The 23,345-nt window shown below is 40.7% G+C and overlaps 1 non-coding gene and 1 pseudogene across 1 annotated transcript; both read left to right on the plus strand.

Moving 5' to 3' along the window:
- Positions 1 to 240: 240 nt before the first annotated feature.
- LOC123463747 lies at positions 241 to 344 on the plus strand. Its single transcript, XR_006639134.1, has one exon. It is a non-coding gene; the product is annotated as a U6 spliceosomal RNA (small nuclear RNA).
- Positions 345 to 22,410: 22,066 nt separating this feature from the next.
- LOC101612589 lies at positions 22,411 to 23,124 on the plus strand (annotated as a pseudogene).
- Positions 23,125 to 23,345: the final 221 nt, after the last annotated feature.

The following is a 23,345-nucleotide window of genomic DNA, read 5'->3' on the forward strand; positions in this document are numbered from 1 at the left end:
AAATCATTAGCACTGTGGCTGGCATGTGGGGGGTCTCAGTATTAATCCTTTACATTCTGGCATGTTTTTATTTCATAGTGAATCACCTAAAGAAGTAAGTGAATCTACCTAGACCTTCCACATGTCAGTTATTGCTCAATAACTAAGGTTAATTCAAAGAGGACCATGGTTTATTGAGCTTTATAGGAGAAAACATTAAATGTGCTATCCCTTATCTAAGCCTGAAGAAAAATGTCTATAGCACTCATTTCGGCAGCACATATACTAAAATTGGAACAATACAGAGATTTGCATGGCCCCTGCGCAAGGATGACACTCAAATTCATGAAGCATTCCATATTTTTAACAAGGAGGAGCAAAGGGGAGGGAGTAGGTCACAGATAACCCTAAAAATGGTACCAAACTGACTGTATTTGCTGAATACAAAACTAATTAATAAAAAAAAAAATTTTTTTTAAATGTCGATAGTGTGTAATTTGATCCAGTCTCTCTAAGCATAAACATTTTCATAGAACATAGGAGTTTTAAGTCTTAATGTGCATGAGATAGAAATTGGCTAGGGTCTTACCACTAACCTTTGGTGGGTCATTAAGTACTCTGACAGAAATCTGTCTTTCTTTTAGGAAACTTTGTACGTCTCTCTGATCAAAAGCTCATTGTGGATGATTGTGGATGCTGTTACTAGGAGTTACAGGTCAGTGCCCACTAAGAAAAGGAAGGAAAAGATAACTAATATACAAGAATTAGAGAGAAGAGAGAGAGAGAGAGAGAGAGAGAAAGAGGGGGGATAGGAAGGGAGGGAAGCTATAGAAGATTAAGGTTGGTCTTCATCATATCCTCTCCAGTGTCTTGTGGCTCAGGTGTTCCCTGTAAGGGCCTGGTGAAGGTTCAGCCATTTGGTCTACCTGTTAGGGAGGAGAATTTTATGGTACCATTACCATTTGGGTCTAGATTTTTGTTTCCCACCAACTCCATTGCCCTCCCCTCCCACCCCAGCTATCCTGTTGTCTAGTCCACAAGATGCTTGCTGGGCATTTAAGGCATCTTGGGTAAATGACCCACCAAAGTGGTAAGACCCTACTGCTGAAGACACTGTATGTGGGTGAAACGTATAATGGAATGGCATGATTGAAAGCAGGAAGACAGTCAGTCCCCAGACAGTCAGCGTGTCTAGTGCCAGAAGGTGCTACATGGGTGACTGGGGTAAAATTACCAATATCTGTTCAAGCATCTAACCTACTTAGCAGCAAATAACCTGGTGTGATGCCCACCCAAGTGCAATAGTGGCACACAGCCATGGTGGGGAACCAACTGCTTTTGATTTGGCTAACTGATCCCCTCAGTAGTAGGAGGCCTATAGCTGGAGCTGGGAAACAAGTCAGAACCATATCCAAACATAAGCCCACTCTCCATTATCAAGCTACCATCAATCATGGGCTACAACAGGGCCTACACCTATTAAATTCTCTATAAGAAAGTAAGGGTTATCTCATTTGTCCTGGTGCTAACTTACTGTCCATTGGAGAATCTGCTTCTCTTTTTCAGATAGATACAGATCCTAAGGAGAGAGCCACCCCATCATACCTCAAAATGGCCCAGCAGAAACTAAGAAAAATTGGTGAAACAAGCAAGGGTGCTGTTTTCATGGTGAACTGGATACCAGCACAAGGAGGAAGGAGATCAACACAGAGAAAAATCAACTCCTACCAAATCAAAGAGCCAGAGACTCAGAAGCCCTCAACACCTCATCACTGAAGCAGACCAAAAATGAACCCAACATGGCTCAAGGAAATTTTGCAGAAGAGGTGGCGGAAAGAATGTCAGAGCCACATGTTGGGTCATGATATGCAGAGACATTTTTCCTATTGATGACTGAGGGCTAACTCCACAATGCATGACCCATATACCTCAACAAGGAGGGGCCAAATGGAGGGGGTAAGTCACGGATGAGCTTAAGAATGGTACCAAACTGACTGTATTTGCTGAATACAAAACTAATTAATAAAAAAAATTAAATAAAAAAAAGAAATTGGCTAGGAAGCTGAGGGGTGATTGGACTCCAAAGTGAATAGCTTTCTTGGGTAAATGCAGTAATTGCCTGTTGGCCTATAGTGGAAAATCTGTTATTACACTTTACTACAGGTCAGAAATGTCAGAAGGGTCTGGCCTTTCCTTATCTGTGCCCTCTTAGGAAGCCCTTCCACTCTCTTTTGAGGTCTTTCCTAGATAATTAAGCTCTTTTCCAGAAATTCTGACCCCAGCCACCTTACATAAGGACTAGATTGGGTAAACCAGCCACCCATCCATGAGGCTTAGGAAAAATCCTAACCTGAATCTTCTAGTGGGCTTCTCAACTCCTCTTGCTTCTCTGGGCAAGAGCTGTTTTCCTTCCCCTAAGCACCATTTCTCTTAAAGCTCTCCCTCCTTAAGCTCTGAGCTATAATAAAGTCTTTCTGAATCTTATCCTCTGGTTTGTGGACTGCATTCACTGAATTCATATGACAAGCATTCTAGGACATCCTAAAATTATTGGTTCATTACCAAGGAACCCCAAAATTACTATATCAATTCTTCTAACTAGCTCTTAACCTCTGGGAAAAAAATCACACTTCTGCTCTTCAGGCCTCCATTTATTTGTCAAATAAAGTTTAATTTGTTTCAAAATTTATAGATTTTTGTGCTATATTTACACAATAGAGATTTTTTAGACAATTGGATAAAAGTCAGTAGCAGAGGTCAGAAAATAGTAGAGGCTAGAAAATGGTCATGATGGAAGAGTTAGGAGGGAGGAGGACTTAAAGAAAGAGTATAGGATATATGTAAGTAGAGTGGCAGAATACTAGGAGTGGAATGGTATAAGTGGGGTGAGGAGATGAGGTGAAAATAAGGGGGTGTAGTTGGTGGAAGAGGATTGTAATCATGGTACATGGCCCATGTGTATGGAAGTTGTCAATAAAAAGTTTAAAAATTTTTTTAAAGTATAGATTTTTGTGTATCATTCTCAGATATAGTTTTAAGTGAAGGGAATACTTCCTGTCTAAAAGCAACACTATTAATTTCCTAGTACTTTATATTCTACAACCCCTTTTAATTTAAACACAAACACACACACACACACACACACTCACACACCTATTCTATGCACAGATCCAAGAGATAAATCCTGATTGTTTGGAAACAACTGTGAAAATTTCTTTCCCTCTGCCAAATACTATCTCTCCAATGTAGGAACTTCTATATGGCTGAATTATGGCCAATAAGATGTAGGAAACTTTTAATCTGGGAGTGGTGGCACGCACCTTTAATTCAAGCACTCAGGAGACAGAAGTAGGAGGATCACTATAAGTTTGAGGCCAGCATCCTGGAGGTGTTAATTCTCAAATCTCCACCAGCTGGGAACCTAGCATTGAGAACACCTAAGTTTATGGCGGACACCTAAATCAAGCCACAACTGTTTGTTTTGAAGGAAAGGGCATGGATTTGGTACTTGTAACTTAAGATGCCTTCCAATGTGGTAAGCCAAGTATTATGGGCCATTCTGATGAAAGTTTGAAAATGCCAAGTGCAGAGAGAATTGTATTTGGAGATTTGGAAGCTTCTGGTTAAGGTGGCAGTGTAGGTACCATGCCAAAGCAGCCTGAGGGTAAAAGACCAAAAAAACTCAGCAAAATACACACTTTTACTAAAAAGCAAGATGTATAGGAAATTAAAGCGGCAGCAGAGAAGTAGAAGAGATCCAGAGCATTCAGAGCCCGCACAAAAGCGGCCCCAGCAGGTCTGCGGACTGCGGTGGCAGTGGTGGCGGCAGTGCACCAGAAAGCCACCAGGCTCAGCTCAAGCCGCAGGAAAAGCCAGGCGAGGGGAGCTTCCCCTCACACTGGAGCTCTCCACAACTCAAGACACATGAAGGGAGAGCGGCAGTGAACAACAGAGGAGCAGATCACAAGGTAGAAGAACATGTGGAACAATGAGAGAACTAGAGCAGCTGTGGCTCCCTCCCCTCCCCTACCACCTGTGCCCAGATCCAGTGAACAGAGCAGTGGTCCTGGGACTGGCCACGCTAACTTGAGCCAACAGCGGGACCCAAGCAGGAGCAGAGTCTGGCAGCAATATCAGCGCCTCCGGCACTGGTAACAGCAGCCCCAGCAGCAGCGAACCCAGTAGCACCAGCCTCAGCGGCAGCAGCAGCAAACCCAGCAGCAGCAGCTTCAGTGGAGATTTGGCTTATGAACATTCTAAAGGGAAGGAAAGATGACAGAGGACTTTGTTGGAACTGCACTATTGGCATAAAAGTTGGCTACTTTCTGCTGCCCTGGCTCAGGGAGTTTGACCAAGGTTAAATTTATAATGGAGTGATGTGCTTGGCTAAAGATATGGGACTGAATGGTTTAAGATTTTAAGTTGAAAAAATTCAAGCAAGCACAGAGACAGATTGCTGAAGCTGCTATTCTAAAACACATTGCACAATCTGAAGGGAGATGCCCAAATTGCTTTTCATTACAACAAAAAAGAGAATGTCTGAGGTGATACCACTCCAGAAAGATTATGATATAAATGAAAACTCTTTTAGAAAGAAATTACTGGAGAAGGAATCTGCTCTTCAAGATCATGATGTATTTCATCCCTGGGATGAATCTATAGTTGTGTCCTGCACACCTGGTATTTATATTGGAAGCCTGAAAAATGTGTGGAGTGGTCATGAAGTACACACAATGCCAGGAGCCACTGCTGAGATGTGGCATATAGGCAGGTCATGATGACCCTGAGGAAAAGGGTGATGAAGCCATTAGAAGATAGATTATGGTTTGCTATGGAGATCCAAGGATGTTTAGATATAACAGCACTGTGCAAGGGCTACCTGTTGGCTCAGGATGGAAGGTTTTCTTGGCTCTTCAGCCCAGCTGGAGGGGTGGAATTGGAAAATTCAGAGACTGGCATTCACTGATTATGATACTGGACTTGAATTGCAGAAGATTCACGTTTACCTGATGGTTATTAAGTTTGCATTATTCCAGTATCTCCTTGCTATACCTTATAGCAGTTGAAAATGCTTACCCTATGCCTTTATATGCTGAAAGTGTGTAACTTGTTTGATTTTTACAGGACTCCCAGTTAAGGGACAATCATTAATCTCAGATGAGACTTAGGATTTGGAATGATCTTAAGTTGGTAAAGACTATGAGGACCATTGAAGTTGAACTGAACACAATTTACATGTGAGATGGTTATGAATCTATTGGGGGCCAGAGACATAATGTGGTAGTTTGAATGGATGGCCCATAATATACTTAGGATTTTATTAAAGTTTTTAATTTATATCTGCAGCCACCTGGATATCTTACTGTGGGTGGATCCCAGGGTCCATGCCTAAGGTGTGGGAGTAGATTTGGAATTCCAGTCTAAAGATATGCAAAGTGTTTGAATTTAGCCAGGAGCTCCTGAAGTGTGCTTGCTTGTGTGTCCTGTGTGGTGTGGCTTTTGGTGGTGGCTTTTTCTCTCTTGGTTTACACCTGTGAAAGCAGGCCACCTTCTGCCATTATGGAACTTCTGCTGGATTTGAAGGCTTCAAATAAATCTATTTTTCCTCCCACAAACTGTATCTAATCTGATGGTTCATCCCAGCACCTGAGTGGTTCCAGCTCTGTGGCAGCTGCTATAGATAACAGAGTGAATATGTGGGGCAATTTTCCTCTCTCAAAGTAGTCATCAAGTAACAGTATATACTGCTAACTGTCCTTTCTTTGATCTTAACAGAGCATCAGTTTTGTTGAAGCATCTATACCCTCAAAATAGCACATGTGATGTTTATCCCAAAATTCCAGAGTAGATCTTTTGTGTTAAAGATGATTACAGTAATCTTGCTCCCTGTCATGACTGGCTTAGAAATGAGCAAGTAATAGTATTTTGGTTAATGAAAGCAGGAAGATGTTGGTTGTAAATCTTTGATAGTAAGGTATCATCACTCCTAAAGATGAGACACAGGAAGAATATAGTTCCTCTTCTTCTATTAGATTTCTTCATACCTGGCTGTAGTACTTACTGATGTTGTGACCATATTTTTGTCAACTTGTACATTGATTCATATGCCTGAGAATGGCAGAACCAAGAGAATTACAGAGAGGAACTAGAGCCCTGATATCCTATGTATGCAGCTTATCTTACCTCAGTGTTCTTGCTGTGTAAGATAATAAACATTCTTTCCCTTACATCTTTTAAATTAGTTTCTTACCAAGCATCTGCTGTGAAAATGAGTGGCATATTTGGGTCTCTAACAAAGATAGGTCATTGGCCTATGTTAGTAGTCTTAGCTATGATGCTATATCTCCAGAGAGTGGATAAGTGAATACTTCTTGCATGCCTCAGTCATACACATAGCATTTCCCCAAATCTTCCCAACACACTCACATGCACATATAAAACCCAGCCTTTAACTTTACTTCACCTAGAACTCATATTACCCATGTGAGCTCATCCAGAACTTACCTATTTGATAGGCATAAAATACATCTAAATCTATTTTATTAGTTTTGTACTCAGTGAATACAGTCAAATTGGTAGCATTTTTATCCTCCTCCCAGCCCTCCCCCCTCCACAGGGACCCTCCTAGTTGGGAAATCTTGATAACCAGGCTCAGTTCAAGTTTCAAGGCCCATCTCAACTCTCTACGTCCCTAGAAACTTCAGAACAATCACCACCAATACCAGAACAAAGCATTATAAAGACCACTGTTGTCTCAGTACTTACACACTGTCATAGATGATTGCTTAAGTGACTCAGTTTGTATCTTAGCCTGGATGGCATGTAAGTTTTATTCAATCATTTTGATATGCCACTATATGCTTCTGCTAGAAAGTCCAAATCTTAAAATTCTTGTTACTAGAAACAACATCAAGAAAGAAGGAAAGGAGAAGAGAGGAAGGACAGAAAGAAAGAAAAGAAGAAAAAGAGAAAGAAAAAGAAACAAAGAGAAGGATGAAAGGAAGGGAGAAAGAGAGTGAGGTAGAGAAAGATAAAACAAAAAAAGGGAAGGAGAGAGAAAAAGAGAAAGAAGAGAAGGAAGGAAGAATTTTAGAAAGAGGGGCTACTAAGGCCCAGAAAATAAAGATGGAATGGTTTGGGTGAGGGGGAACTGCAAGTAAATAAAAATATTTTTTTAAATGAATGTGCCTTGTATGTACAACTAACAATCCAGCAATATAGGCAATTTGGTAGCTGCCGTATGGAGAAGTTTGCAAAATTAAACCCAAAATGAACTGATAAAATAGAAACCTTTCTCCTTGGACATAGACTAAAAGATATTACCCTCAGCAGGCCCCAAAAGAAGGTCCCTGGAGAGGGTGGGATGAAGTCTAACCTCAAAAACTTTGGCTCTGAACTGTAACTCAGAGTACCAGAAATAGATGCTGCCCACACTGAGCTGTTGGTTGGAGAGACCTGCAAGGTCCCTAAAACAAAGCTGAGTCCTGTCAAATCACTTGATTACCCACCTGAGATAAAAGGTAAGACCATACTGCAGAGCACACCATATGCTGCTGGCACAGAACACAGAAAGACCTGGCTGGAAGCTAGAAGAGAGCCAGTCCCCAGAGAGTTAGCCCATCCAGTGCTGGAAAGCATTACATGAATTACTGGAGGAAAGTAGCCAGCCATGGTGTGAGCAAGCAGGAATCTAAACTACTAAGAAGCAACCAGCCTGACAAGAAGCACACAACAGTGCAATGGAGGCACACAGCCTTGGTGGGTAACCAATGGTTTTCCAGTTGGCTAAGAGATCTACTCAGTGGAACGGAACCCATATCTGGAAGTGGGAACCAGGCCTGAATCCCATGGAGACAAAGATTATACTCTCCAATTCCAAGCTCCCACTAGTCTTTGGCTAAATGTGGGGCTACATCCATCTAAGTCTCCCAAAATTGATAATAATTATCCAATTTAACCTATGCTGACTTTACTCTCCATTGAAAAATCTGATTTTCTTTTTCAGAAGATACAGAGACCCAAGGAGATAAACCACCCATTGCATCTTACTAAAGGCCCAGATGAAATCACAGAGGAAGTGGGGACACAAGTAAGAGTTCTGCTTCCATAGTGGCCTGACAAGCAATGCCAGGGTGAAAGAGACAGACATGAAGGATACTCAACACCTACCAAAGCAGAAATGCAGAGGTTCCTAAGAGCTCATCACTGAAGTAGACTTAAAACACACCCACCATGGGTCAGGGAATTTTATGGAAAAGGGGGCTGAAAGACTATAAGAGCCACTGGTTGGGACATTATGCCCAGACACATTACCTCCCCCTAATAACTGACTACTGCTCCTACAAAGCATAACCCAAAATCCCATAGGGAATCCCAACATCCCCACTGAGCAGGGCCCCTTGTGGAATGGGGGCAGAGAGGGAGAAAAGATGGTGCCAACACATGTATCCATAGAATATATGTTCTTAGCTGGGTGTGGTGGCACACGCCTTTAATCCCAGCACTCGGGAGGCAGAGGTAGGAGGATTGCCGTGAGTTCAAGGCCACCCTGAGACTACAGAGTTAATTCCAGGTCAGCCTGGACCAGAGTGAGACCCTACCTCAAAAAAAAAAAACAAAAAGAAAAAAAGAAAAGAAAAGAAAAGAAAAGAAAAGAAAAGAAAAGAAAAGAAAAGAAAAGAAAAGATGTTCTTAATTTAAGAAAAAAAAAAAAAGCCATGTGTGGTGGTGCATGCCTTTAATCCCAGCACTTGGTAGGCAGAGGTAGGAGGATTTCCATGAATTTGAGGCCACCCTCAGCCTGGACTACAGTGAGACCCTACCTCAAAAAACAACAACAAAAAAGAAACTATAAAACAAATAAAGAGGAACTAGCATTAACTGAGCAGTGTATAAAACCTATTCTGTTATTTCACATTGTACTCAAAATAACCTTAGGGTATAGGGATTTCTCTGCCCTCAATTGACAGATGAATAAGTGAGGGCCAGTTTAATCAGTTACCTTTGGGTGACATGCACAAAAGACTGTTGAGCCAGAATTTAAAACCATCTCAGCAGAGGCTGACATCTTCAGAGAAAGCCATGGCTATACTGATCCATCCAGCACACTTCTCAATAAGTACCCATGTTGTATCTTAGCCCCAGCCTTTGATGTACTTTTAGCTATGCACGGTGCTTGTGCTCTTTCTGCCAGACACATTGTACATTGCATTGGTGAAGAGAAGCATAATACAAAATTAGATATGCCAATTGTAAAAGATTAATAATAGTCATGACTACAGAGACAGAAGTAATCTGAGTACTTTTCCACCTTAAAGAAAGTGTGAGTCATAAAATAGCTAAGGTTAAACCAAGTCTGGAGCTCATCATAATTCAATACCATTGGCAGCAAAAGAAGGGCAATAAAGCTGAAATAGGAGGCAGACAAGAGATAGAGAATAAAGGAAATGCTTAACTCTGAGGTTCCTCCAAAAGAATTTCAAATTACTGAGAGTTTTCATCTCCCTTTCACTCATGGCTATTTATTTTCCCTGTGCCATCTAGGCTCCTTCCTGCATAAAAGTCATTTTCTCCCATACCTGACAATGCAATCAACTTCCTCCCATGGCTCAAGCCAGTTTGTTTAGCTTCTACTATAGTTTTGCTTACACAGTTATGTCATCCTTTGCTCTAAGAAGCATTTGACAGGATTGAGACAGAAGGCTGACCACTTCTTTCCAATAGAGAAACCAGGACTACAGCCCCCCCAAAAATACAGTGTGTACATTTGCGTTACAGTATGCAAGCAATATATATATATATATATATATATATATATATATATATATATATATATATATATATATATATATACATATACATATACATATATATATATACCTTCAGAGAAAGTCTTCAACCTGTGAAGTGGAGACTCATATAAAAGCAAATTATGGACTTCCGGCCAAGATGGCGACAGACTAACTGCCCTGCAAATCCCGGGGAAAGAAAGGCAAGACATTAAGGGTTTTCTGAGACTTCTTATCAGTGGGAGGGCACGGGGGGGGGGGGGACAGTGAATCGTGGATCCCCTCGTGGGCAGGTAGACCACCCCTAACAACAAATAGCCTTCACGCCCCGCCACCACTGCCCTGCAACTCGCTGCTGCAGCCCCAGATGACCTCCACAGACCCGTGACCACTGTCACAGTCCGCACCCTGCCACCACCTCTGCACCCACTTCCACACCCAGAACGTGCACACAGATAGACCGCTCTGCACACTTGCCCACACTTCCGTTCAGGGAGCCCAGTCCCACAGCAATTGCCACACAAGCCCAGAGTGTCTCTCCCTTGTGCCAGCTTAGGTGCCCTCTCCTACCTGTCTGCCACACCCACCATCCTACAGTCTCCTGTGGCTGGGGAGCACAGACTGTTGCCAGGACCCAGGGTTCCCAACCAGAGTTTGGGCTGTTTCAAGGCTTGTAACTCAGTCCCCATGTAAGCTCGAAGACAGGAAGCTTTGGTGCATTACCACTTCAGAATTCAGGCAACTTTGGCACCCCTGCCAGGCAGTAGAGAGGTAGCTTTGGCAAGTGGAAGTCAAAGCCCAGGCTGCCTGACAACTGTGCCAGACTGCCTCAGATTCCCATTGTGCTAGAGCCCTAGCTGATCCACCCACCTACCTGGCCATACACTGTCACAGGCAGATCACAGTACAAAAGAAATAACATGAAAAATCAAATGCAAGAAAACCCTGTTAGACCACCCAGTCCTACAATAAATGCATCTACCCAAAACAATGGAGAGTTATTAGGATCAAAACATCAAATTGAAGTTATGAGCAACACAACCCTAACCAACCTACTGATAGAACTTGCAGGAAAGCAACAAAGGATTGATAATCGTGTGGATGCTACCATCACTAAGATAGAATAAATTGATAAGAGATTGGAAGGAGTTCAAAGAGAGGTAAGAGTTTGAGGGAGAGTGAAAAAAAAGAGAACCATAAAAATCACCTGGCCATACTAAATGAAGACATAAAGAAATGCAGGGATGAATTCCAAGAATCATCAAGAAAATCAGAAAATGATGTGAAAAGGGAGATTGACAGAGTAATGGAAATGATACAGAGAAAAGTAGTAGAAAATGCAAACTTAATTGAACAAGCCCAAAACTCTCTAGAGGCTCTCAAGAACAGAGTCAGCGAAGTGGAGGATAGAAACTCTGATCTGGAAGACAAAATGGAAGAAAGAGTTCAAGAGTTCAAAAAGTTCAGTAAGTTCAAAAGTTTCTGAGAACAGAACATGAGGGAATTGTGGGATACACTTAAACATCCTAATATCAGAATCACTGGAATACCAGAAAGAGAAGAATTTCAGACCAAAGGCATGGAGAACTTATTTAACAAAATAATTGAAGAAAACTTCCCCAGTCTCTTAAAAGAAAGGCCCATCAAGATACAAAAAGCCAACAGAACTCCAAACAGACTGGACCAAAGGAGAAACTCTCCAAGACATATTATCATTAAGATTCTAAACATTGACACCAAAGAGAAAATCCTAAAACCAGCTAGGGAAAAACAGCCCAACACTTTCAAAGGCAACCCCATCAGAATTACTTCAGTCTTCTCAATGGAAACCCTGAAAGCTAGAAGGGCCTGGAGTGAAACTCTCCAAAGTCTAAGAACCTATGGATTCCAACCCAAATTACTCTACCCAGCAAAAGTATCATTCATAATAGATGAAAGAAAAACTTTCCATGACAAAACTCAGCTTTATAATAATATTAACACAAAACCAAACCTACAGAGAGTATTTCAGGAAATTCCTCACAAACTCAAATACCTACAAGAAGCAGATCACAACAAACAAACCCAGAGTAGGCAAAAAAAACTTCAAAGCCCATGAAAACACCAAAACCCATCTACCACCACAATATGGCAGGGATCAAATCAAATCTCACAGTCATTACCCTAAATATTAATGGCCTTAATTCACCCATGAAGAGACACAAGCTAACAGAATGGGTCAAAAAATTAGACCCCTCAATCTGTTGCCTTCAAGAAACCCACCTCACCACTAAAGACAGACACCTCCTCAGGGTAAACGGGTGAAAGACAATATTCCAAGCAAATGGGAATAAAAAACAAGCAGGTGTAGCTATATTAATATCAGATAAAATAGACTTCGAACCAAATATAATCAAAAAAGACAAAGAAGGCTATTTCCTACTCATCAAGGGAACAATCCATCAAAGGGTATTACAATCATAAATATGTATGCACCAAACACAGGGGCACCACAGTTCCTAAAACAAAAGCTACTTGACAATAAAAGAGAAATAACCACCAACAACATCATAGCTGGGGACTTCAACACACCATTATCAATAATAGACAGATCATGCAAACAGAAACTCAACAGGGAAGTAAGAGAGCTCAACAAAACCATAGTGTACGTAGACCTAATGGACATCTACAGAACTTTCCATCCCAAATCCACAGATTACACATTCTTCTCAGCAGCCCATGGAACATTTTCTAAAATAGACCATATACTGGGTCACAAAGACTGCCTCCACATATTTAGGAAAATTGACATAATTCCCTGCATGATATCAGATCACAATGCTATATTGCTAGAAATCAACAACAAAAAACCCACCAAGAATCCCAACAACACCTGGAATCTGAACAGCACACTTTTAAACAATAAATCAATAGTGGATGAAATAAAAAAGGAAATTGAAAAATTCCTGGAATTGAATGACAATGGGAACACATCATACCAAAACTTATGAGACACAATGAAGGTGGTCCTCAGAGGAAAATTCATAGCACTCAATGCCTTCATAAAAAAGACAGAAAGATCCCAAATCAATTACCTAACCAACCATCCACCTAAAGGTGCTGGAAAAACAAGAAAAATCCAACTCAAAGAGCTCCAGAAGGAAAGAAATAATTAAAATTAGAGCAGAAATTAATGAATTGGAAACCAAGGAAACAATTAAGATGATTGACAAAACAAAGAGTGGTACTTTGAAAAAATAAAGAAGATTGACAAACCCCTGGCCAATTTGATCAAGCAAAAACAGGAGAAGCTTCAAATTAACAAAATTCAAAATGAAAAAGGAGAGATCACAACAGACATAAGTTAAATTGGGAGAATCATCAGGACTTATTTCAAAATCATCTACTCCACAAAACTGGATAATGTAGAGATGGATAAATTCCTGGATGCATACCATCTATCAAAGCTAAACTCAGGGCAGATTAATATCCTCAATGAACCCATCACACTCATGGAGATTGAAAAAGTAATAAAAACCATCCCCAAAAAGAAGAGTCCAGGACAAGATGGCTTCTCAGCTGAATTCTATCAAGCCTTCATGGAAGAAATCAAACCAATCTTCCTAAAACTGTGCCACACAATTGAAGAACAGGGAAAGCTACCGAACTCCATTTATGAAGTGAGTATCACCATAATTCCAAAACCAGGCAGAGATGGCACAAGAAAAGAAAACTACCAACCTGTTTCCCTAATGAACTTAGATGCAAAGATCGTGAACAAAATCCTCACAAGCCAAATCCAACAACACATCAAAAGCATTATCCACCTTGACCAAGTTGGATTTATTCCAGAAACACAAGGGTGGTTCAACATATGGAAATCTGTCAATGTAATACACCACATAAACAAGGTTAAACATGGGCTGGAGAGATGGCTTCGCGGTTAAGTGCTTGCCTGTGAAGCCTAAGGACCCCGGTTCGAGGCTCGGTTCCCCATGTCCCACGTTAGCCAGATGCACAAGGGGACGCACGCATCTGGAGTTCGTTTACAGAGGCTGGAAGGCCTGCCACGCCCATTCTCTCTCTCTCCCTCTATCTGTCTTTTCTCTGTGTCTGTCGCTCTCAAAAAAATAAATAAATAAATAAATAAAAAAGATACAACATCACTTCATGATCAAAGCATTGGAGAGAATTGGCATGTTTGGTTCATAACTTAACATAATAAAGGCAATATACAAAGCTCCAAAGGCCCAAATAATACTTAATGGAGAGAGACTGGAGGAATTCCCATTAAGATCAGGAACAAGACAGGGTTGTCCTCTCTCACCTCTGCTTTTCAATATAGTGCTGGAAGTCCTAGCTCAAGCAATAAGACAGGAGAAGGAAATAAAAGGGATACAATTAGCTCAATTCACTGATGACATGATTGTATATGTAAGAGACCCAAAAGACTTGATCTCCAAACTCCTGAAGGTGATTAACTCCAATAGCAAAGTAACAGGATTCAAAATCAATGCACAAAAAGCAGTAGCATTTCTATATGCAAATGACAAAGATACAGAGAAAGAAATAAGGGACATAGTCCCATTTTCAATAGCAGCAAAAAAAATTAAAATACATTGGAATAACGTTAACCAAGGAAGTGAAAGATCTATACAAAGAAAACATAAAAACACTCAAAAAAGAAATTGATGAGGACTTGAGAAAATGGAAAGTCTTCCCATGCTCCTGGATAGGCAGAATTAACATTGTGAAGATGACAATCCTACCAAAGGCAATATATAGATTTAATGCAATTCCAATTAAAATCCCTACTGTGTTCTTCACAGAGATAGAAAAAATGATCTCAAAGTTCATCTGGAAAGGCAGAATGCCTTGCATATCCAAACATATCCTCAGCGAAAGAAATACCTCTGGTGGCATCACCATACCTGATCTAAAGCTATATTACAAAGCCATAGTAATAAAAACAGCATGGTACTGGCATAAAAACAGGAGTATAGACCAATGGAATAGACTTGAGGATGCAGAATTTGGGTCAAGCAACTATAGCTACTTGATATTCAGCAAAGGCCTGAACAATATAGGCTGGAAAAAAAGACAGCATCTTCAACAAATGGTGCTGGACAAACTGGATAACCACATGCAGGAAACTGAAACTTGATCCACACCTTTCACCATGCACTTCATTCAAATCCAAATGGTTCAAAGATCTCAATATAAGGCCAGAAACTCAAATACTACTGGAAGAAAATTTAGGAAATACTTTCCATGATATAGGAATGGAAAAAGACTTCCTGAACAAAACCCCAGTAGCTCCCAATCTTAAACAGTCACTCAACCAATGGGATCATATGAAGCTGAAGTGTTTCTTTACAGACAAGCACACAATAAGCAAAGCCAATAGATTATCCATAGAATGGGAGAAAATATTTGTGGGTTATTCAACTGATAGAGGCCTAATCTCTAGAATCTACAAAGAACTCAAAAATCTAAACAGTAAGAAGTCTAACACCCCACTCACAAAACGGGGCAAAGAGTTGAACGGGCAGTTCACAGAGGAAGAAACACAAATGGCAAACACACACTTAAGAAAATGTTCATCATCCCTAATCATAAGAGAAATGCAAATTAAAAGAACTATGAGATTCCACCCTACCCCAATAAGGATAGAAAACATCAAAAAATCAAACAAAAATAAATGCTGGTGAGGATGTGGAGGATTAGGAACACTCATCCACTGTTGGTGGGTATTTGCAACCATGTTGGAAAGCAATATGGAGACTCCTGAAAAAGCTGACTATAGAGTTACCAACAGACTCAGCTACTCCCTTACTGGACATCTACCCTAAAACCTTCAAACTACGGTCCAGAGAGATTTGCTCAACCATGTTTGTAGCTGCTCAATTCATAATAGCTAAGTGCTGGAATCAATCCAGGTGTCCATCACTAGAAGAATGGATAACTAAGATGTGGCATATCTACACAATGGAATTCTACACAGCAGTAAGAAAAAAATGACACAGAGAAATTTGAGGAAAAATGGGTAAACCTGGAACAGATCATCCTCAGTGAACTTACCCAATCACAGAAAAATTAAAAAAAAAAAAAATCGCCACATAGTCACACTCATCTACAGCACCAAACCTGAATCTACCTAAGATACCTTAAATACCCAGCAAGCATCTCATGGACTAGACACTAGGATGTATGGGGAGGGTGGAGAGGGCATAGAATGGGTGGGAAATACTAATCTAGACCCCAGTGGCAATGGTACCATAAAATTCTACTTCCTAAAAGGCAGACCAAATGGTTGAACCCTCACCAGGCCCTTATAGGAAACACCTGAACCACAAGACACTGAAAAGGGTAGCATCAATCTAACCTAAACCTTCTACATCTTCCCTCCCTCCTTCTCCCTCTCTCTCTCTCTCTCTCTCCTCCCTAATTCTTATATATTAGTTATATTCTTCCTCATTTTCTTAGTGGACACTGACCTTTGACTCCCAGTACCAGCATGGGGCTATCATCCACAATGAGCTTTTGACCAGAGAAAACCTGCAAGGTTTCCTAAAAGAATGACAGATTTCTGTCAGAGTACTTGATGACCCACCAAAGATTAGTGGTAAGACCCTATTGCTGAAGACATCATATGCAGCTTACACACAAAATGAAATGGCATGGCTGGAAGCCAGGAGAGAGTCAGTCCCCAGACAGTCAGCATGTCTAGTACCAGAAGGTGCTACATGGGCGACTGGGGGAAATAACCAATATCTCTCCAAGCAACTCTTGGCCTAACCTACTTAGTAACACATAATCAGTTGTGATGCCCACACAAGTGCACACAGCCATGGTGGGGAACCAACTGCTCTTGATTTGGCTGACTGATCCCCTCAGTGGTACGGGACTCATAGCTGGAGCTGGGAAACAAGTCAGAATCATATCCAAACATAACCACTCTCTCCAATATCAAGCTACCATCAATCATGGGCTACAAGACAGCCTACACCTATTAAACTCTCTATTAAAAAAAAAAAGTAAGGGTTATTTCATTTGTCCTGGAACTAACTTACTCTCCATTGGAGAATCTTCTTCTCTTTTTCAGATAAATGCAGATCCTAAGGAGAGAGCCCCCCCATCATACCTCAAAAGGGCCCCAGCTGAAACTAAGGAAAATTAGTGAAACAAGCAAGGGTGCTGATTTCCTGATGAACCAGATACCAAGACAAGGGGGAAGGAGACCAATACAGAGAAAAATCAACTCCTACCAAATCAGAGAGCCAGAGCCTCAGAGGCCCCCAACACCTCATCACTGAAGCAGACCAAAAATGAACCCAACATGGCTCAGGGAAATTTTGCAAAAGAGGGGGCAGAAAGAATGTCAGAGCCACATGTTGGGTCAGGATATGCAGAGACATCTATTGTACCAATAACTGTGGGCTAACTCCACAAGGCATGACCCATGTACCTCAACAAGGAGGGGCCAATGATGAGGGGTAGGTCATGGATGAGCCTAATAATGGTACCAAACTGCCTGTATTTGCTAAATAGAAAACTAATAAAAAAATGTATTAAAAAAAGCAAATTATAACTCTATATTCTTCATGAAATAATAGAAACAGCCCTAGAGTTATCATTATGCCTAAGATGTCTTAGGGTATTGGAAAGAAAAGCAGAGTGAAATAGGGCTATAATACAAAGTCAGACATTGATGCATATTGTCTGAGAATAAATATTCAAGAAAACCATGAAAATTTTATTAATATAAAATAGTACATAGTATGAGCTCACTGAGATTTTTTGTGTTTTGTTGAGCAGAGCTGCTCTTGTGTAGGAATGTTCCCAGACCAATTTTGTAGAGTTTCTCTAATGCTCACACACAAGTGGACTCCAAAATCCACTGAGAATACACCTACTTTGTTACCTTCCATTCTGCAGTCTCACCTAATTATATACTATTCCTTGAGAAAATGGACCTTGTTTGGCAAGGATACCCCCACTTCCACATTCCTAATAAGACTGTGAAATTTATTTCAGAATTAAATTCCTATATTTCTCCAAAGTGGTACTAATGACATGATTGTGTTTTAGGAGGAAAAGAGAAAAACATTTTAATTTGAATGTTATGACTGTGTAAGCCATGGTATTACACAATTTCTGACAAAGAAGCAGAACTCTTGGGACTGTCAGGAAGTAGTATTTAATAGTACATGCTGGCATGTGACCAGCAGATTCAAATCCTTGGCTGAACCTTGAAAGTAGTGAGGTTTGGCATTTTATACTCTGTCAGTACATGTCAGCCCATTTTGTCTCCCCCATATGGTAACTATCATTGCCTATACTACCAGGTTGCTAGGTGTATATACAGTGCACATTCATTATTTTTATTGACAACTTTCATAAATGTAAACAATATCCCATGGTAATTCCCTCCCTCCACTTTCCCTTTTGAACCTCCACTCTCCATCATATCCCTTCACCCTTTCAATCAGTCTCTATTTCATTTTGATGTCCTCATCTTTTCCTCCTATTATGATGATCTTGTGCAGGAGTATCAGGCACTGTGAGGATATGGATATCCAGGCCATTTTGTGTCTGAAGGAACACATTGTAAGGAGTCCTACCCTTCCTTTGGCTCTTACATTATCTCTGCCACCTCTTCCTCAATGGACTCTGAGAATTGGAAAGTGTGACAGAGATATTTCAGTACTGAACACTCCTCTGTCACTTCTTCTCAGCACCATGGTACTTTCTGAGTGATCCCAAGGTCACTGCCATCTGAAAAGAGAAGCTTGTCTAACCAAAAGTGAAAGTAGCATTAATATATAGATATGAACATTAAGATAAGTGCTTACTTGGCAGTTTGATGAGCATAGTATATACATTTAGCCAGACAGCAGCAGATGTTATACCCCTTGGGCTCATGACTACCCCTGTTGTAGGTTTTCAGTGTCAGGGATGTATACCTTCCTATGGAGTGGGCCTCCAGTCAAATTAGAAAGTGGTTGATTTCCCCCATAACAGATGTGCCTCTATTGAACCCACTGGCTCATATATATCAGAAAGATCATTCACCCCAATCAAGTAGGCTTTATACCAGACATGCAGGGATGGTTCAACATATGAAAATTGATAAATGTAATACATTATACATATGGGTTGAAGGACAAAAATCACATGGTCATCTCATTAGATGCAGAGAAAGCATTTGACAAAAATCCAACATCCCCACATGATAAGTCCTACAGAGACTGGGAATAGAAGTAACATATCTCAACATAATAAAGGCTGTTTATGACAAACCTACAGGCAACATATTACTAAATGGAGAAAAACTTGAAGCTTTCTCACTAAAATCAGAAACAAGGAAAGTGTGTCCACTGTCCCCACTTTTATTTAATATAGTACTGGAAGTCTTAGCCATAACAATAAGGCAATAGACACTCATAAGAGGTATAAAAATTGGAAAGGAAGAGATCAAGTTATCATTATTTGCAGATGACATGATTATATAAATAAAGGACCCTAAAGATTCTACCAGCAAACTGTTAGAGCTGATAAACACCTATATCCATGTAGCAGGATACAAAATAAACACATAGATTTCGATATGCTAACAACAAACACACAGAGGATGAAATCAGAGAATCACTCCCATTCACAATTTCATGAATAAAATAAGTACCCTGGAATAAACCTAACCAAGGAAGTGAAGGAACTCTACAATTTAAACTTTAAAACACTCAAACAAGAAATTACAGAAGACACTAGGAAATAGAAAGACATCTCTTGTTCTTGGATCAGAAAAATCAATATTGGGAAAATGGCAATCTTACTGAAAGCAAACTACACATTTAATGCAATCCCCATCAAAATTCCAATGGCATTCTTCATGGAAATAGGAAAAAAAAATCCTAAAATTCATTTGGAAGCACAAAAAAAAAAAAAAAACCCTCAAATGTCTAAAACTATTTTGATCAACAAAACTAAGGCTGGTGGTATCACCATACCTGATTTTAACCTATATTACCAAGCCATAGTAACAAAAAAAAATGGTACTGTCACAGAAACAGACATGTTGATCAATGAAACAGAATAGAGGACCCAGATGTAAGTCTGGGTAGCTATAGTCACCTGTTCTTTGACAAAAATACTCATTAGAGAAAAGACAGCCTCTTTAGCATATGGTGCTGGGAAAACTGGATATATATCTGTAGAATGATAAAAATCTTTATCTCTCTCTGTGCACAAGAATTAAGTCCAAATGTATAAAAGACCTTAATATCAGACCTAAAACTCTGAAACTGCTAGAGGAAAAAGTAGGGGAGGGCTGGAGAGATGGCTTAGCGGTTAAGCGCTTGCCTGTGAAGCCTAAGGACCCCAGTTCGAGGCTCGGTTCCCCAGGTCCCACGTTAGCCAGATGCACAAAGGGGCGCACGCATCTGGAGTTCATTTGCAGTGGCTGGAAGCCCTGGCGCGCCCATTCCCTCTCTCTCCCTCTATCTGTCTTTCTCTCTGTGTCTGTCGCTCTCAAATAAATAAATAAATAATTTTTAAAAAAAAAAAAAGAAAGAAAAAGTAGGGGAAACCTTTCAACATATTGGTCTTGGGAAAGACTTTCTGAATATAGCCCCAATTGCTCAGGCAATAAAACCACATATTAACCAATGGGACCTCATGAAATTACAAGGATTTTGTATGGCAAAGGACACTATGAATAAAGCAAGGAGGCAATCTACATAATGGGAGAAAAAATTTGTCAGCTATACATCTGATAGAGGATTAATATCTAGGATATACAAATAAATCAATAAATGAAATAATAAGAAATCAAACAATCCAATTAAAAAATGGACTATGGAACTAAATAGAGAGTTCTCAAAAGAAGAAACACAGATGGCATATAGACATTTAAAAAATACTCTACATCCCTAGTCATCAGGGAAATGTAGATTAAAACTATGTTGAGGTTCCATCTCACTCCTGTCAGATTGGCTGCTATCATGAAAACAAATGACCATAAATGCAGGCAAGGATACAGAAAAAGAGGAACACTTCTACATTGTTGGTGGGAATGCAATCTGGTCCAGCCATTGTGGAAATCAGTGTGTAGTTTCCTAAGACAGCTAAAAATATATCTACCATATGACCCAGCTATAGCACGCCTAGGTGTGTATCCTATGGACTCATCTCATTACCTTAGAGATACTTGCTCAACCATGTTTATTGCCACTCAATTCACAATAGCTGGGAAATTGAACCAGCCTAGGTGTTCCTCAACTGATAATGAAGATATGGCATATTTACACAATGGACTTCTACTCAGAAATAAAGAAAAATGAAGTTATGAAATTTGCAGGAAAATGGATGGATCTGGAAAGGATTATACTAAGTGAGGTAACCTAGGCCCAGAAAGCCTAATGTTGCATGTTCCCTCTCATATATAGATCCTAGCTACAAATGATGAGACTTCTGTGTGAGTAGGAAGAAAACTCAGTAGCAGAAGCCAGTAAGCTAGAAACAAGATATAAAAGGAATAGAAAGGGAGAGGGGACTTAATAGGATGGTATTTTATATATGTAAGTAGAAGAACAGATTAGTGGGGGTGAAAAGGTCTAAGTGTCCTCAGGGGAAGATATTGAGTAAAGGAAAGGGGGAGGGAGGGCTAATCAAATTCTAAGAGGATATACATAAAGTCATATGAAAAGGTACGCTTTTGGGCAATGGAACACTCAGGAGCCACAGATTGTTGCTAGAAAATTTTCAGTGTCAGGGATGGGATACCTTCCAGTGAGTTGTTGGCCCCCTGATGCCCCCAAAACATTACAGGCCATTGCCGAGGCCCTTGGATTCCTACCAGAAATAGATGGTAAGACCCTGTTGCTGAAGACCCCTACATACTTGGGCTGCAAGGTCACTGAGAAATCCTGCTGGAACTGAGCTGAAATCCTCCTCCATGTAGACCAGCTGACAGAAAGCTGGAAAACGCCATGCTGCATGCAGTTCCATGGGGGAGAGAGAAATCATCAGTGAAGATACTCAACAGTGGACACTGCAAGCCTTAAATTTGGCCAGCCAGGCCAAATAAGCCAATGGGTGAAATAGTGGCACATTCATTGTTTTAAATGTATTTTTCTTTTTTTGCAAGCAGAGATAGAGAGAAGGGAGACAGACAGAGACAATTGTCATGTGAAGCCTCTAGCTGCTGCAAATGAACTCCAGATGTATATTCCACTTTTTGCATCTGGTTTTATTTAGGTTCTGGGTAATCAAACCTGGGTCATTAGGTTTTGTAGGCAAGCTCCCTAACCACTGTGTCATCTCTCCAGCCACCCAGGGCACATTCTTAACTATGTGGTGGCTACATGCAAACAGACCTGTACTTGCCACATTCCAAACTACATGGCTGTTAAGTACATGAAGACCTGTAATTGCCCTCCTTTTGTTCTGGGAGGTCTCTTATCACAATGGCACATGTGTGGAGGTCAGAAGACAACTTTGAGATGTCTCTGTTCCACCTTCCTTAACATAGGGTCTCGAGACAATCTTCCTAGACAAGGCTGAGGCAGACGGAGTGCTCGTGGGTGTCAGCCCGGTGGAGCCCACAGAGTGGCAACGACACTGAGCATGGACCAGCGTGCTCTTGGAAGACTATTGCCCAGAAGAAAAGATGTTTGGTTTTCACAAGCCAAAGATGTACCAAAGTATAGAGGGCTGTTGTATTTGCAGAGCCAAGTCCTCCAGTTCTCGTTTCACTGACAGCAAGCATTATGAAAAGGACTTCCAGAGCTGTTTTGGGTTGCAGGAGACTCGCTCAGGAGAGCTCTGCAATGCCTGTGTACTGCTTGTGAAAAGATGGAAGAAGTTGCCAGCAGGGTCAAAAAAAAATGGAATCATGTGGTAGATGCAAGGGCAGAACCCAGCCTAAAGACAACATTGAAACCAAAGAAAGTGAAAAGTTTATCTGGAAACAGGATCAAAAGTAACCCGATCAGTAGACTGCAGAAGGAATTTATACGTCACAATTCTGATGCCCACAGTACCACCTCCAGAGCCTCTCCAGCCCAGTCTCCATGTTACAGTAACCAGTCAGACGATGGCTCAGATACAGAGATGGCTTCCAGCTCTAACAGAACACAAGGTTTTTTTTTTTCCTTTTTAGATCTTACATACTGGAAAAGACAGAAAATATGTTGTGGGATCATCTACAAGGGCCGATTTGGGGAAGTCCTCATCGACTCTCGCCTGTTCAAGCCCTGCTGCAGCAACAAGAAAGTGGTGGCTGAGGAGCCGGAGGAGCAGGGCGGCGCCTCTGCCCCTCTCCACTCAGGAGTGGAGACTGAGGTCCTGCGGGAACTGGAAGCAACTTAAATTTTGAATAAAGATCACAAAGCAACAAACTGACCCTTCTATTTTTCACTTGGATACCTGCTATTCTGCCAAAAGACATTTTCTAGAATAAATTTGAATGGGTTGTGCCCCTTCCCCAGTCCCACAAACTCTGAAGCCAGTGTCTAACTTACTGCAAGGAAAAAGAAGTGTACATGATATTTAAGATGCTGACTATTTCATAGGAAAGTCGAATACTGCTGTAAAGTG

Source organism: Jaculus jaculus, chromosome 9 (genome assembly GCF_020740685.1).
Source record: "Jaculus jaculus isolate mJacJac1 chromosome 9, mJacJac1.mat.Y.cur, whole genome shotgun sequence".
NCBI lineage: Eukaryota > Metazoa > Chordata > Mammalia > Rodentia > Dipodidae > Jaculus > Jaculus jaculus.